Source organism: Hordeum vulgare, chromosome 7H (genome assembly GCF_904849725.1).
Source record: "Hordeum vulgare subsp. vulgare chromosome 7H, MorexV3_pseudomolecules_assembly, whole genome shotgun sequence".
Classification (NCBI taxonomy): domain Eukaryota; kingdom Viridiplantae; phylum Streptophyta; class Magnoliopsida; order Poales; family Poaceae; genus Hordeum; species Hordeum vulgare.
The window spans coordinates 93447067-93462008 of record NC_058524.1 but is presented as its reverse complement, the minus strand read 5'-3'; positions in this window follow the sequence as shown (position 1 = coordinate 93462008).

The window sequence follows — 14942 nt, the reverse complement described above, 5'->3', positions numbered from 1 at the left end:
TCCGGCAGTGTACCGGGAGTGACGAATGGGTTCTGGGTGTTTACCGGGAGGGCCCCACCCACCCGGGAGCGAGCCCAAGGCCCTAGGGTGGCGCACCAAGTCCTTAGTGGGCCGGTGGATTCAGCCCAAGAGGGCTATGGCGCCACATGTAGAAATACCAAAGGAAAAGAAGAAGAAAAAGGAAAGAGGGAGGTGGGAAGGAAGAGGAGGACTCCTCCTTCCCAAACCGAATTGGAGGAGTCCTCCTCCTCCCTGGCGGTCGGCGCACCTTTGGGCCCCTTGTGCCCCAAGGCTAGCCCCTCCCCTCCTCCTATATATATTGGTGGTTTAGGGTTTTTTGAGACACAACTTTGTCACGTGTAACTCAAGGCTATTCCACATAATTTTACCTCTAGATCAGATTTCTGCAGAGTTCGGGCGGAGCCCTGCAGGAGTAGATCGTCACCACCATCGTAGCACCGTCACGCTGTCGGAGAACTCATCTACTTCTTCGTCTTGCTTGCTGTATCAAGAAGGCTGAGATCATCGTCGAGCTGTACGTGTGCTGAACGCGGAGGTACCGTCCGTTCGACGCTAGATCGAAACCGTTCGTGGGACGGATCATGGGACGACGGTGATTTGGATCACGAAGCTGTACCACTACATCAACCGCGTTTCTTAACGTTTCCCGCTGAGCGATCTATAAGGGTACGTAGATCTAATCTCCTCTCGTAGATGGACATCACCATGATAGGTCTTCGTGTGTGTAATTTTTTTTGTTTTCCATGCAATGTTTCCTAACGGTTGTAGGCGAACTGCATACGCAAAATTGGGCCTGTCTATCCCGTTACTGGGTCGCTACCCATGTGTGAAACGGCAACATTTTAATGCAACGCCGGTCAAATAGGGAATGCCGTTTAAGACATCCTTAATTTGAAATGAATGGGCCAGAACTGCCCAGAAAGAGTGTTGGCTCACTAGCCCACTTTTCCTGTTACATATATTTATTATTCTTTAAAAAATATATAATATGAAATGAAAAATTGATGGCACATGAAACTGTGGACGAAACCCACAAATAACCGGCACATGAAATCAAAGAAAAATAAAATAAAATAAAATCAACAAACAAATAACCTATAAAGACACACAAAAAACTGAAAAAAGCACAAGATAAAAACCAAGACAGGAACATGTAGAAAAATATTCCCTGGCGAGAAAAGCAGAATTGTGCTAGCCCATAACATCCTCGCCATTTGCGAGACGGACAAATGGTTGCCACACCTGTTGTAAGTCCTTTGGCACTCGGCCTCCATTTTTAAAATTAAGGTGTGTTATTTTCGCTATAGTGACCAAAACACATAATTATACTTCCTTCGTCTCAAAATAACTGTCTTAAGCTTAGTACAACTTTATATTAAAGTTAGTATAAAGTTAAGACAGTTATTTTGGGACGGAGGGAGTATACACGTTAGAACGAAATTAACCTCGGCTAAGCGGAAACTAAATGAATTAGGCTAAAAAAGTAAGAGATACAATCAGTTAGGAGCAAGATATTTCCATTTTTCTATTTACAAGAGCAGATGGGTTTAATCTATAAGGAGATACTTTCCTTTTTTGGGGCTAACAATGGAATTATGAGAAATTAGAAAAATACATCTTACTCCTTAGTTCCTAAATATAAGACTATTTATAGATTTTATTAGAAGACTACATACAAAGCAAAATAAATGAATCTACACTTTAAAGTATGTCTATATACATCCGTATGTAGTTTTCTAATGCAACTTCTAAAAAGATTTATATTTAAAAATGAAAAGAGTACATTATAAAATTGTATTAAAAATTAAATACACATTATATAAAAGAACGGAGGAAGTGTCAAGCATTTGAAAACGTTGTTTATAGCACTGAATAATGGTACACATCGCATAACCTAACGTGCGCTATTTTTGAAATGGGCAGGCCTACCTAGCTCTCACCCACTTTAGGGAGTTTATATGCAGTTTTAGCTAGCTTCCGGGTCTGTCTTTTACCCCTCATTTCCCTTTTTTTTAGTTCGGTTTCATGTCTTTAATTTTGTTTGCCTCCTTTTTCTCTTTAAAATACATGAAACTTCTTAAAATTCGAGAATATTATCAAATTCACAATTTGCTAAATTCGTGAACTCAATAAAACATCCATGAACATGTTTTTAAATTTGAGAATCGTTTCAACTTCAAGAACAATTTCTCAAGTTCGTGAACATGTTTTAGATTCATGAGTTTTTTTATAATTCATGGATATTTTGTTTCACAAAATTTTGCTTAAAATGTGTGAACTTCTTTTAGACATGTGAAAGTTTTTTCCAATTCACCAACCCTTTACAGAATCTATGTATTTTATAAAAAATCATGAATATTTTTTGAAACTCGTAATTGTTTTAAAAATTATTAACATTTTCCAAATTTGTGATTTTTTTGATCAAAATTAACGAATTTATTTTCAAATCGATTAAAAAATTAAAGTTTTTTTACTCCATGAACCTTTTCAATTCATGGTTTTTCTGAATCTACAAGAAAGAGTGGCTATTTTTCAGAAGGAGTTACTATTTTACGTGTGAAACACATGTAACGAGTGATTAGAGTGAGATGGTACTGGGCCACGTCCCATTTGCTGTGAGCACTAGTGCGAGCATGCAACTCAGTGCCTTAAGGGCAGATCCTATTTGACGCTCGTGAGCATCAAAAAGTCATGGCTTCGCGTGAGTTGGCGTTACTTTTTCAAGTAATGTTATCGTTGCTCTCAAATCTGCACTTTGAAAACGTGTCGGTTGGCTATTGGTTGGACCGCAATGTCTAAAATCGGCATTTCCCATCCGGGAAGGTTGAATAGCCACCCGCTTCAATATTCACTAGTAAAAGACAGGCCTTTCGTTTGACCCTTTAATCCCGGTTTGGTTTTGAACCGGGACTAATATGATCATTAGTCCTGGTTCCAACGGCTAGGAGCCGTCGGTGGACACGAGCATCATTATTTCCTGTTTGATTTGGACCTACAGTCCCGGTTTGTGACACAAACCGGGGCTAAAGAGGTGATCGAAGTGTTCTGTCAGGCTGGGCCCCCCATTAGCACCTTTAGTCCCGGTTTTTATCACAAATCGGGGCTATATGTGGATCTTTAGTCCCGGTTCATTATATAAACCGGGACTAAAGAGTTTTCTATATAGACACTTTAGTCTAGCCCGAGCTCATTGCTCTATTTTCTCCACTCTCTCCTATGTTCTTCCCCTTGCTCGAGCTCACCCTCCAATTTTCACCAAGATTTGTGAAGATTTGAGGCATCCCATCTCTTCAAGTGTTCACAAAGTTTAGCAACTTTGTCCTTTCATCTCTCATTGCTAGATCGGCTCGTGCAATGCTCTATAACTATACTGATTTGTGGCTTTTAGTTTGCGAGTAATTATGTGGGAGTTTATTTGATTTATATGCAATTTAGGCTCAAATTAACTTTTTAGTTTGCATATGTGTAGGTGTGGTTTACTTAGTGCCTTCTTGTCTCCTTCCTAACCACCGTCTATCGCCCGCATCGTCCCGTCGTCGGCTCCACCTTGGTGATCCTCTTGTTCTTATCCTTTTTATTCCAAAAAAATATTATTTTTGTATGATTTACATAGTTTTCTTGCGTGTATGATTTTGTTATACATAGTGTCATGGTCTTGATATCCGTCCCCGTCGACCCTCGTCCGGTTTATGATTCGGATGTGGTATATTCTTTTTTATAACTATTTGTTGCATGTCTCGTTTATATGACAATTATGTCCATCAAGTTGACATAGATATTTTTATCTAGGAGGTGTGTGAAGCGGAAATTGCATCCGACCCTCTTGTCAAGAAGTTAATTTAGTTGAAAAAGAAAATGAGTATTTGAAAGAAAAATTGAAAAGAATTGAAGAAGAGAATATGAAATTGGAGTTGTATGTTGCCGAAGTCGTCGATGATCACAAGATCAAGATGGATGCAATGCACTTGAAGATTAGAAGGATTAGAAATTATGCCCTTAATAAAGAGGCTTGATTTCACTATGTTGTTGGATCAATTGTTACCTTAGTTGCGATCTTGATCACATTTGTTCTTGCATTTAAATGCTTTAGCTAGAAACTCTTGTATGTCGTTTTATGATAATTAGTGTGTATGAGCCTTATGTGTGAACTTGTATTAATTTGGTCTTTTCGGTCTTGTGTAATGAAGATGAACCGACAATGGATGTACGGAGACCGACCCTCTCCCCAGTTCATTAATGGCTTGCAGAGTTTTCTGCGTACGACTGAGGCAAACAAGCATGATGGTTTTATGTGTTGTCCATGTGCTATCTGTAAGAATGATAAAACTTACTCTGAGTCAAAAGTCATTCACGTCCACCTGTTTACGTCCGATTTCATGTCCGGCTATAACTGTTGGACCAAGCACGGAGAAAGAGGGGTTCTAATGGAAGAGAATGAAGAAGAAGAGGATGATGACGGCTATCCTTCGTCCCCTGAATACGATGGTACTACAATGGGGGAAGAAGTTGAAGTAGAGGCACCGGATGAGCCCGCTGATGATCTTCGTCGGACCATTGCTGATGCAAAGAGAAACTGCGCAAGTGAACATGAGAAGCTGAAGTTACAGCGCATGTTAGAGGATCACAAGAAATTGTTGTACCCAAAATGCAAAGATGACAAGAAGAAGCTGGGTACCACACTAGAATTGCTGCAATGGAAGGCAGCGAATGGTGTATCTGACAAGGGTTTTGAAAAGTTGCTGAAATTGTTAAAGAAGATGCTTCCAAAGGACAACGAATTGCCCGACAGTACATTCGAAGCAAAGAAGACTATCTGCCCGCTAGGATTAGGGGTGCGGAAGATACATGCATGCCCTAATGACTGCATCCTGTACCGCGGTGAGGAGTACGAGAATTTGAATGCATGCTCGGTATGCGGTGCCGAGCGCTATAAGATCGGGCGCGATGACCCTGGTGACGATGTTGAGGTCCAGCGCCCTAAGAAGAGGATTCCTCCCAAGCTGATGTGGTATGCTCCTATAATACCACGGTTGAAATGTTTGTTCCAAAACAAAGAGCGTGCCAAGTTGATGCGATGGCACAAAGACGAGCGTAAGAAAGTCAGGAAGTTGAGAGTACCCGCAGATGGGTCACAGTGGAGGAAAATCGAGAGAGAGTGGCCGGACTTTGCAGATGACCCAAGGAACTGTTGGTTTGGTTTAAGTGAAGATGGCATTAATCCTTTTTGGAAGCCGAGCAGCAATCATATCACCTGGCCCGTGACTCTATGTATCTATAACCTTCCTCCTTGGTTGTGCATGAAGAGGATGTTCATTATGATGCCAATGCTCATCCAAGGCCCCAAGCAACCCAACAACGACATTGATGTGTATCTGAGGCCATTAGTTGAAGAATTTTTATAGATGTTGGCTATCAAAGGTGTACGTCTGTGGGATGAGCACAAACAAGAGGAATTTGACCTACGAGCGTTGTTGTTTGTAACCATCAATGGTTGGCCTGCTCTTAGTAACCTTTCAGGATAGACAAACAAGGGATACCACGCATGCACGTACTTTCTAGATGATACTAAAATTATATACTTGAATAAATGTAAGCAGAATGTGTACCTAGGGCATCATCGATTTCTTCCAATCAAGCATCTCTTAAGAAAAGAAGGCAAGCATTTCAAAGGTGAGGCAGATTACCGGGAGAAGCATGTCCACCGTACTGATGATCATATACTTCATATGGTCAAGGATTTAAAAGTGATTTTTGAAAAGGTTCCTGGCGGACAATCGGTTTCGAATGGCGTTGACGGACACACACCCATGTGGAAGAAGAAATCTATATTTCGGGACCTACCTTATTAGAAAGTCCTAGAGGTCCGCTCTGCAATACACGTGATGCACGTGATGAAGAATCTTTGCGTGAACCTGCTAGGCTTCTTGGGCATGTATGGGAAGACAAAAGATACACCGGAGGCACGGGAGGACGAGCAACGTATGCACGAAAAAGAGGGCATGCATCCAAAGTAGTATGAAGGTCCTGCAAGCTACGCTCTTACCAAAGAAGAGAAGGAAATCTTCTTTGAATGCCTGCTTAGTATGAAGGTCTCGTCTGGCTACTCGTCGGATATAAAGGGAATAATAAATATGGCAGATAAAAAATTCCAGAACCTAAAGTCTCATGACTGCCACGTGATTATGATGCAATTGCTTCCGGTTGCATTGAGGGGGCTTCTATCGAAAAACGTCCGATCATCCATTGTGAAGCTATGTGCATTACTCAATGCAATCTCTTAGAAGGCAATCGATCCAGAAATCCTACCAAGGTTACAAAATGATTTGGCGCAATGTCTTGTTAGTTTAGAGTTGGTGTTCCCACCATCCTTCTTCAATATCATGACGCACGTCCTAGTTCACCTAGTCGAAGAGATTGCCATTCTAGGTCCTGTATTTCTACACAATATGTTCTCCTTCGAGAGGTTCATGGGAGTCTTAAAGAAATATGTTCGCAACCGTGCTGGCCAGAAGGAAGCATCTCCAAGGGCCATGAAACAGAGGAGGTCATTGAGTTTTGTGTTGACTTTACTCCTGATATTAAGTCGATTGGTCTTCCTGAAATGAGGCATGAGGGCAGACTGGGTGGAAAAGGCACGCTAGGAAAGGATTTATTAATATGTAAGGACGGGCATTCTTGGGCGGAAGCACACTACACAGTTCTACAAAATTCCACCTTGGTGGCTCCGTATATCGAGGAACATATGGATATTGTACGCTCCAAGAAACCGGAGCATTCTAATCCCTGGATCAAACGTACACACATGTCTTCATTCGGCGGTTGGTTGCAAACACGTCTCATGCATGACCTTGAAGTTGGAGATGACCTGTACTTGCTGGCAAGTCACCATCTTCGACTTATCGACTTTCAAAGGGTACGAGATAAATGGGAATACATTTTACACGATCGCCCAAGATAAAAAGAGCACCAACCAAAACAGCGGTGTCCGCTTTGATGCAGCAAACACCAACAATAGGAGAAAGGACACATATTATGGTTACATAGAGGATATATGGGAACTTGACTATGGAAACAATTTGAAGTCCCTTTGTTTCGGTGAAAATGGGTCAATCTGAAAGGAGGCAGGGTAAAGAAAGACCCATGGTACGGAATGACAACAGTGGATCTCAACAATCTTGGGTACACAGATGAACCATTCGTCCTAGCCAATGATGTGGTGCAGGTTTTCTATGTGAAGGACATGTCTACCAAGCTGAGAAAAATAAAGGTAAGGAAGCGAATACATCATACGATGAGCCAAAGTGACACATAGTTCTTTCAGGGAAAAGAAACATCGTGGGAGTGGAGGACAAGACAGACATGTCAGAAGATTATGAAAAGTTTCATGAAATTCTTCCCTTCATAGTGAAGACTGACCCAAGCATCCTGTTAAATGATGAAGATTGTCCATGGTTACGGCGCAAAGGGACACACGCGGAGGAAAAGGTTATACGCCAACATCCCAATCTCGGATGTGACCGACTTTCAGTGTCATCACTTTCTTCTTAGTGAGTTTCCGGCTATATATATGTGTGTGTTTTGGAATTTGAAACGTGAAGAAACATTATGTATCTCTTTCATATAAAAAGTTGGAAGCGTTACGGCAAAAACTGGATGCACTTCGTGTACAAACTAGACTATCTCTTTGAAAGTATCAGGGTTCGCGACGAATACTCATCTCTTACAAAGCCATTTCATTTTTTAATCTTATTTCAACTCCAGACTTTTTGTGCCCTCAATATGCATCATTCAAAGCCACCTCATAAATTTTGAACCCTTTCTCACCTTATTTGCTATTTTCCATGCATTAAATGATTTTTTTGAGCTAAATGACCCTGAAATTGAAAAGCGCTACAAATCAACTCTGAAAAGGCTTAAACTTGGCATGGTATGATCATTTCACCCACATGACATGTGCTAAAAAAGTTGGAAGGGTTACGGCAAAGACAGGATGCACTTCGTGTACAAACTGGACTATCTCTTTCGAAGTATTAGGGTTCTGGACGAATACTTATATCTTACAAAGCCATTTCATTTTTTTATTCTTATTCCAACTCTAGTCTTTTTGTTCCCTCAATATGCATCATTCAAAGCCACCTCATAAATTTTCAACCCTTTCTCACATCATTTGCTATTTTCCATGCATTAAATGATTTTTCTGAGCTAAATGGCCCTGAAATTGAAAAGCGCTACAAATCAACTCAGAAAAGGCTTAAACTTGGCATGGTATCAACATTTCGCCCACATTGCATGTGCTAAAAAGTTGGAAGGGTTACCACAAAAACAGGATACACTTCGTGTACAAACTGGACTATCTCTTTCGAAGTATCATGGTTCTGGATGAATACTCATCTCTTATAAAGCCATTTCATTTTTTATCTTATTTCAACTCCAGACTTTTTGTGCTCTCAGTATGCATCATTCAAAGCCACCTCATAAATTTTCAACCCTTTCTCACCTCATTTGCTATTTTCCATGCATTAAATGATATTTTGAGCTAAATGACCCTGAAATTGAAAAGTTCTACAAAATAACTCTGCAAAGGCTGAAACTTGGCATGGTATCATCATTTCACCGACATGGCATGTGCTAAAAAGTTGGAAGGGTGACGAAAAAAATAGGATGCACTTCCTGTACAAACTGGACTATCATTTCGCCCACATGATTTTTTTAAATGCAAAAAATATAAAAAAGGCCCACCTACTTGCCACCACGCCCTATATACGACTAGAAACTCTACAAATGGGCGAGGATGCAGGACCACAGTGCAAGAAGGCCCAACAGGGCGACTAATAGGCATGTAATGCGTGAAGTTGAGAGGAGCTCGAGTGGGTGGTGGCATCATCGCTTATATACCACTCCGAGCCCCTCTCAACTAGCGAGGTGGGACTAAACTTGTGCAAGCAGGCCGAACAGGCCTATAGTCCAGGTTCGTGGCTCCAACCGGGACTAAAGGCCCCCCTTTAGTCCGGGTTGGATCCACAAACCGGGACTAAAGCCATTTGCTTCCCGCCCTTTGGGCTGCTGAAAATGACCTTTAGTCCCGGTTGGTGGCTGAAACCGGGACTATAGAGGGACCTTTAGTCCCGGTTGAAGCCACCAACCAGGACTAAAGGTGGGGCTATATAAGCGGCAGTTTGGAAATTTTGATCTCTCCCCCTCTCTCCATTCGATCCCGACGCTGACGCCGCCCCTGCCCCCGACGCCGCCAGGCTGCCGGAGTCGCTGCCGCCCCCAAAGCCGTCCTCGTCGTCACCGCCACCTACGCCAGCCACCTGCACTTCCTCCCTCTACCCGTCGATGATTAGCTACTGTGCCCCGGCCCTCCTCTGCTTCCCACGGTGAGCTCCACCGCCGCTCCTCCCTCTCCTCCCCTAGCTCCGACCGCCTCCCGTCGGGCTACGCTCCGGTGCCCCCTCCTCTCCCCACGCCGTGCTCAGGCGCCCGCATCCTCTCCCCTCGCCGGCAGCGTGCACCCCCATGCTCAGGCGCCCCCACGAGAAGGCACATGCAAAAATTAGTAAAGGGATTAGTCAGCAGTGCAAACATTACTATTTCAAACATTACTTCCATCTCTATTGCAAAAATTAGTTACGCAAAAATCCCCGACGAGCAGCAAAAATTAGTTATGTAAAAATTAGTTAGCAGTGCTCTATTGCATCATTGGGGATTATATAATATAGCAACTATTATCTATAAGCAATATTTTCTTTTTTGTTAAGTTTTTTGCTGAACCTAATTAAATAGTTGCTACTCGTATCTAGCAGTAAAAGTTTAGAAAAGTTTATTAAATAATAGGAATTGAAATAGTTGTAGAATTGGTTCTCGGCGTTGACGTACGATGCCTGGCCCACATCCTCGTCGTCGACTCGGTGGCGACCACCTTCTTGAGAGGCGCCAACATGTGCGGGACTGGGCTCCGCCTGGCTGGCACTGGGAGGAGCTACCTTATGGGGCGCGCAGCTTGGTGAGGAACCGGGCTCCCGTCGTCGACTCAGAGCTTCTTTGATGGAGGTCGCGTGGGCCACTTTCGGTGCCGAGGCTGCCGGCCCCCGAGGAGGAGGTACGTCGTCGTGTCGGGGAGGAGGACGAGCATGTCCGTCGCTACATGGAGGCGTTGGAAGCCAGGTTCTCCAAGACATGGCAGGTTCTTCAGGGATCTCACCCGAGCTATGATCCGGTGATGGTTCCTACTCTTTGGGTGTCCACCGCATGTGCCTTAGTACAATGACATCTCTTTGTTGGTTGACGAGTTAGATATTATTTGAGAGATGTATTAGTGATGTATTCGAGATTATATATTCGATAATATTAAGTGGATTATTGGATGATGCATTATTTAAGTGGATTATTCGATGTATTAGTGATATTATATATACATGATGATCTTGCTAGCTAAAGTGAATACTAAATTGTTTTATCTTTTTGTAGGTTAGCTAAGCTATGGGCGGTACAGACACAGAGACCATGATCAACACGATGTCTTGTACGACATGATAAGCTGTGGAAACGAAGAGAATGAAGGAGAAGATGATGATTGCACACGATACCTTAACCCATCCGGTGAGGGAATTGAGGAAGAACAACCAAGAGACGAAGGGGAACCAGACGGCGATGACTTCAAATGAATTTTTTCTCGAATTAGCCAAGTCCGGTGAGGTATATATTTGGCCTATGGTATATATATATCTAGCCCTCCAGATCGAGAAAATCTTCTACGAGCAGGGCAGTACGAGGCCCAGCCAAAAAGTTACCCGAGGGCACAAGGTACAACATTGACGCGATAACGTTAGGTGGAGAACCAACTGATCCTAGAAAGAATGCATCCAAATTTGTACATCAATGCGGAGTTATTGTCACAAACCAAATCCCTATCTCCGTCGAAGAATGGCATAGGCCAAAGCAAGATCGAGAAGTTAGTTTTGTGGATGAAAGAGCAAAAAATCTACTTTGGGATACGCTTGATACGTCTCAAACGTATCTATAATTTTTGATGGTTTCACGTTGTTATCTTGTCTTCTTTGGTTGTTTTATGTACCTTTTATATCTTTTTTGGGACTAACTTATTAATTCAGTGCCAAGTCCCAGTTCCTGTTTTTTTCATTGTTTTTGACTCTTTTCAGATCTGATTTTGGAACGGAGTCCAAACGGAAGAAAAACACCGAAATGATTTTTTCCCGAACGGAACATGACTAGGGGGCTTTTGGGGCAAGCCAAGTGGGCTCCAGGGAGCCCACAAGCCCCCACTCCGCCACCAGGGGGGAGGCGGCGGTGGGCAGGCTTGTGGCCTCTGTGGTCGCCCCGTGACCTAGTTTTTTGACCTATAAATTCCCAAATATTCTGCAAAAAATCAGGGGAGCCTCGAAAATACTTTTCCGCCACCGCAAGCTTCCATTTCCGTGAGATCTCATCTGGAGACCCTTCCCGGTGCCCTGTCGGAGGGGACTTTGGACTTGGAGGGCTTCTTCATCATCATCATCGCCCCTCCAATGACTCGTGAGTAGTTCACTTCAGACCTACGGGTCCATAGTTAGTAGCTAGATGGCTTCTTCTCTCTCTTGGATCTTCAATACAAAGTTCTCCATGATCTTCATGGAGATCTATCCGATGTAATCTTCTTTGGCGGTGTGTTTGTCGAGATCCAATGAATTGTGGATTTGTGATCAGATTATCTATGATATATATTTGAGTCTTTGCTGATTTCTTATATGCATGATTTGATATCCTTGTAAGTCTCTCCGAGTCTTGGGTTTTGTTTGGCCAACTAGATCTATGATTCTTGCAATGGGAGAAGTGCTTGGTTTTGGGTTCTACCATGTGGTGACCTTTCCCAGTGACAGCAGGGGCAGAAAGGCACACATCAAGTAGTTGCCATCAAGGGTAAAAAGATGGGATTTTTATCATTGGTTTGAGATTATCCCGCTACATCATGTCATCTTTCTTAAGGCGTTACTCTGTTCTTATGGACTTAATACACTAGATGCATGCTGGATAGCGGTCGACGTGTGGAGTAATAGTAGTAGATGCAGAAAGTATCAGTCTACTTGTTTTGGACGTGATGCCTATAGATATAATCATCGCATAGATATCGTCACGACTTTGCGCGGTTCTATCAATTGCTCGACAGTAATTTGTTCACCCACCGTCTACTTGCTTTCATGAGAGAAGCCACTAGTAAACACTACGGCCCCCGGGTCTATTCACATCCATCGTTTACACCTCCGCTTTTACTTTGCTTTGTTACTTTGTTGCTTTCAGTTCTCACTTGGCAAACAATCTATAAGGGATTGACAAGCCCTTCATAGCGTTGGGAGCAAGTTTTTGTGTTTGTGCAGGATCTTGAGATACTCCTCCATTGGATGGATACCTTGGTTCTTAAACTGAGGGAAATACTTACCACCGCTGTGCTACATCACCCTTTCCGCTTCGAGGGAACACCAGCACAAGGCTCCAAGGCCACGGGGGAAATCCTTTGAATACTTGCCTAGGAAGTCCCTTAAGGCATAGCCGCAGCTGAAGGATTCCTGGTGCCGTCGACTCGACAATTTCCGGCGCCGTTGCCGGAGATCTTTTTGAGGTAGCAGAAGTATATATGGCGCCGTTGCAAGGGAAGCACAGCTGACATCAACTCTCATGACACATTTCACCCTACCAGAGCATTTCTCAGATAAACACCATGAGAGAATCAAGAATTTTGCTCTTAAGAAGATGACCACCCAATTCTTCAACTGGAAGAAAAGGTTATGGGTCGACTTCGGCAAACAAGGCAAGATTCCAGAATTCACTGGACAATACGAGAAGATAAAAGATCACTGGGACTTATTCATGCAGTTCAAGCAATCAGAAATAGCTAAGGAGCGGGCGAGGATAAACAAGGAAAATGCTCAAAAAAAGAGCATCACCATTCTCTGGGGCCAGGGGTTAAAAGAGTGGCATTCCTAAGTGGGATGAATTCGAGCAGAAGATGATTGATGCAAGGGTCACTCCGCAAACATCCACTTGGCATGGAAGGTGCAGGAATTGTTTTTATGGGCATGGTGGAAAGTTGGACCAAAAGACGGGGTTACACGCGCCCTCAAGAATCCCGAACACCCGGGACGAACACGAGGCAAAGGCTTTATTTCGTGGATCGAGGGGTTTAAGGACTGGGGCGATTACAGAAGTCGTGCGAGAAAGAAGAATTAGGAGTGAGCCAGGAAGAAGAAGGATGTTGACCGGCTTGCAGATTTGGAACGCAAATTCTTGTGGCAGTAGGAGCTGATCGACACACTTAGCCAGCAAAGGACGCCTCAGCTGCGAGAGGAACCAGCAAATCCAGCATTGGATAGTACCGTCCCATCGATGCCGAAAAGCAGCGTGGGTTCCACGGGGGTCCTTGCCGATGATGCACCGTTGGCTAGCTACCCCGTGGATGAAATTAGAGAGACACAAAGTTGTGAGCTTCACATGAAACTCAAGAACTTATATGTGAAGGCAACGGTCGGCTATGCTTTAACTAATCCCCCTGGTGCAACCTTCCATAGCACTCGGATTCCACCTGGCTATGGTCGTGTCAGGGTGGATGAAGTGATGTCGGGATATGAGTCACTACAGCTCGACATTCCTGGAGGTGAAGGACAGCAGACACTGCAAGAAGTCATACATGGCCTCTGCTTATGGAGAAAAGGACTGCATTGTCTTTCCAAGGCGACTGACTCCTCCTCCAAGTCCACCACGCCAGCTGACTCCACCCCGCCGGCCGACTCCACCCCGCCAGCCGACTCCACCCCGCCAGCCGACTCCACCCTGCCAATCCGCCACCGAAAAGCCATTTCTTTTTCTGACAAAGAACCACAGTCCAAAGCGGAATGAGCCTAGTAAGAAACACACCCCTCCCCCCCCGCCAAAGTTGTCTTACGAGAAGACCAGAGAGGAATTAGACGAGACAGTGGCTGCTGAGTTGCAGGCTCATAAAGACAAGAGAAAGCCTGTACCAAAGGATATAACACCTCTGGTAGACGTCAAGCCCGTTCTGGCCAATATTGCGGACCCACCGCCTCCGAATAGAGTTAAATTAGACTATGACCGCTCTGTTGCCAAGTCATATCAAAAAGGGTAAACGAAGACGGCGCTCCTTAATAGAAGAAGCAGGAAAACCATTCCCCAGCTGGGAGAACAGCCAGCGCAATCGATCCCGCCGCTCAAGGTGGGTACCGATGAGTTCGTAGTTGATCCCGATGTTGCTCAAAAGATGGCTATGAAGGTCGGTGTCACTGTTGCACAACTCCTAGGCAACGAGAGCATGCTCACCACGGTGGAAGGGAATACACAACTAGTATGGAAATTTCAACCCAAGAAACCTCTTGTCAGGCCCGAGCTTGACAAGCAGCTGTTGGAAATATGCCCTAGAAGCAATAATAAAATGGTTATTATCATATTTCCTTGTTCATGATAATCGTCTATTGTTCATTCTATAATTGTATTAAGAGGAAACAGTAATACATGTGTGAATAAATAGATCACAATGTCTCCCTAGCAAGCCTCTAGTTGGCTAGCTCGTTGATCAATAGATGATCATGGTTTCCTGATCATGGACATTGGATGTCATTGATAACGGGATCACATCATTAGGAGAATGATGTGATGGACAAGACCCAATCCTAAGCATAGCACTAGATCGTGTTGTTCGTATTCTAAAGCTTTTCTAATGTCAAGTCTCTTTTCCTTCGACCGTGAGATTGTGCAACTCCGAGACATCGTAGGAGTGCTTTGGGTGTATCAAACGTCACAACGTAATTGGGTGACTATAAAGGTGCACTATGGGTTTCTCCGAAAGTGTCTGTTGGGTTGGCACGAATCGAGATCAGGATTTGTCACTCCGTGTGACGGAGAAGTATCTCTGG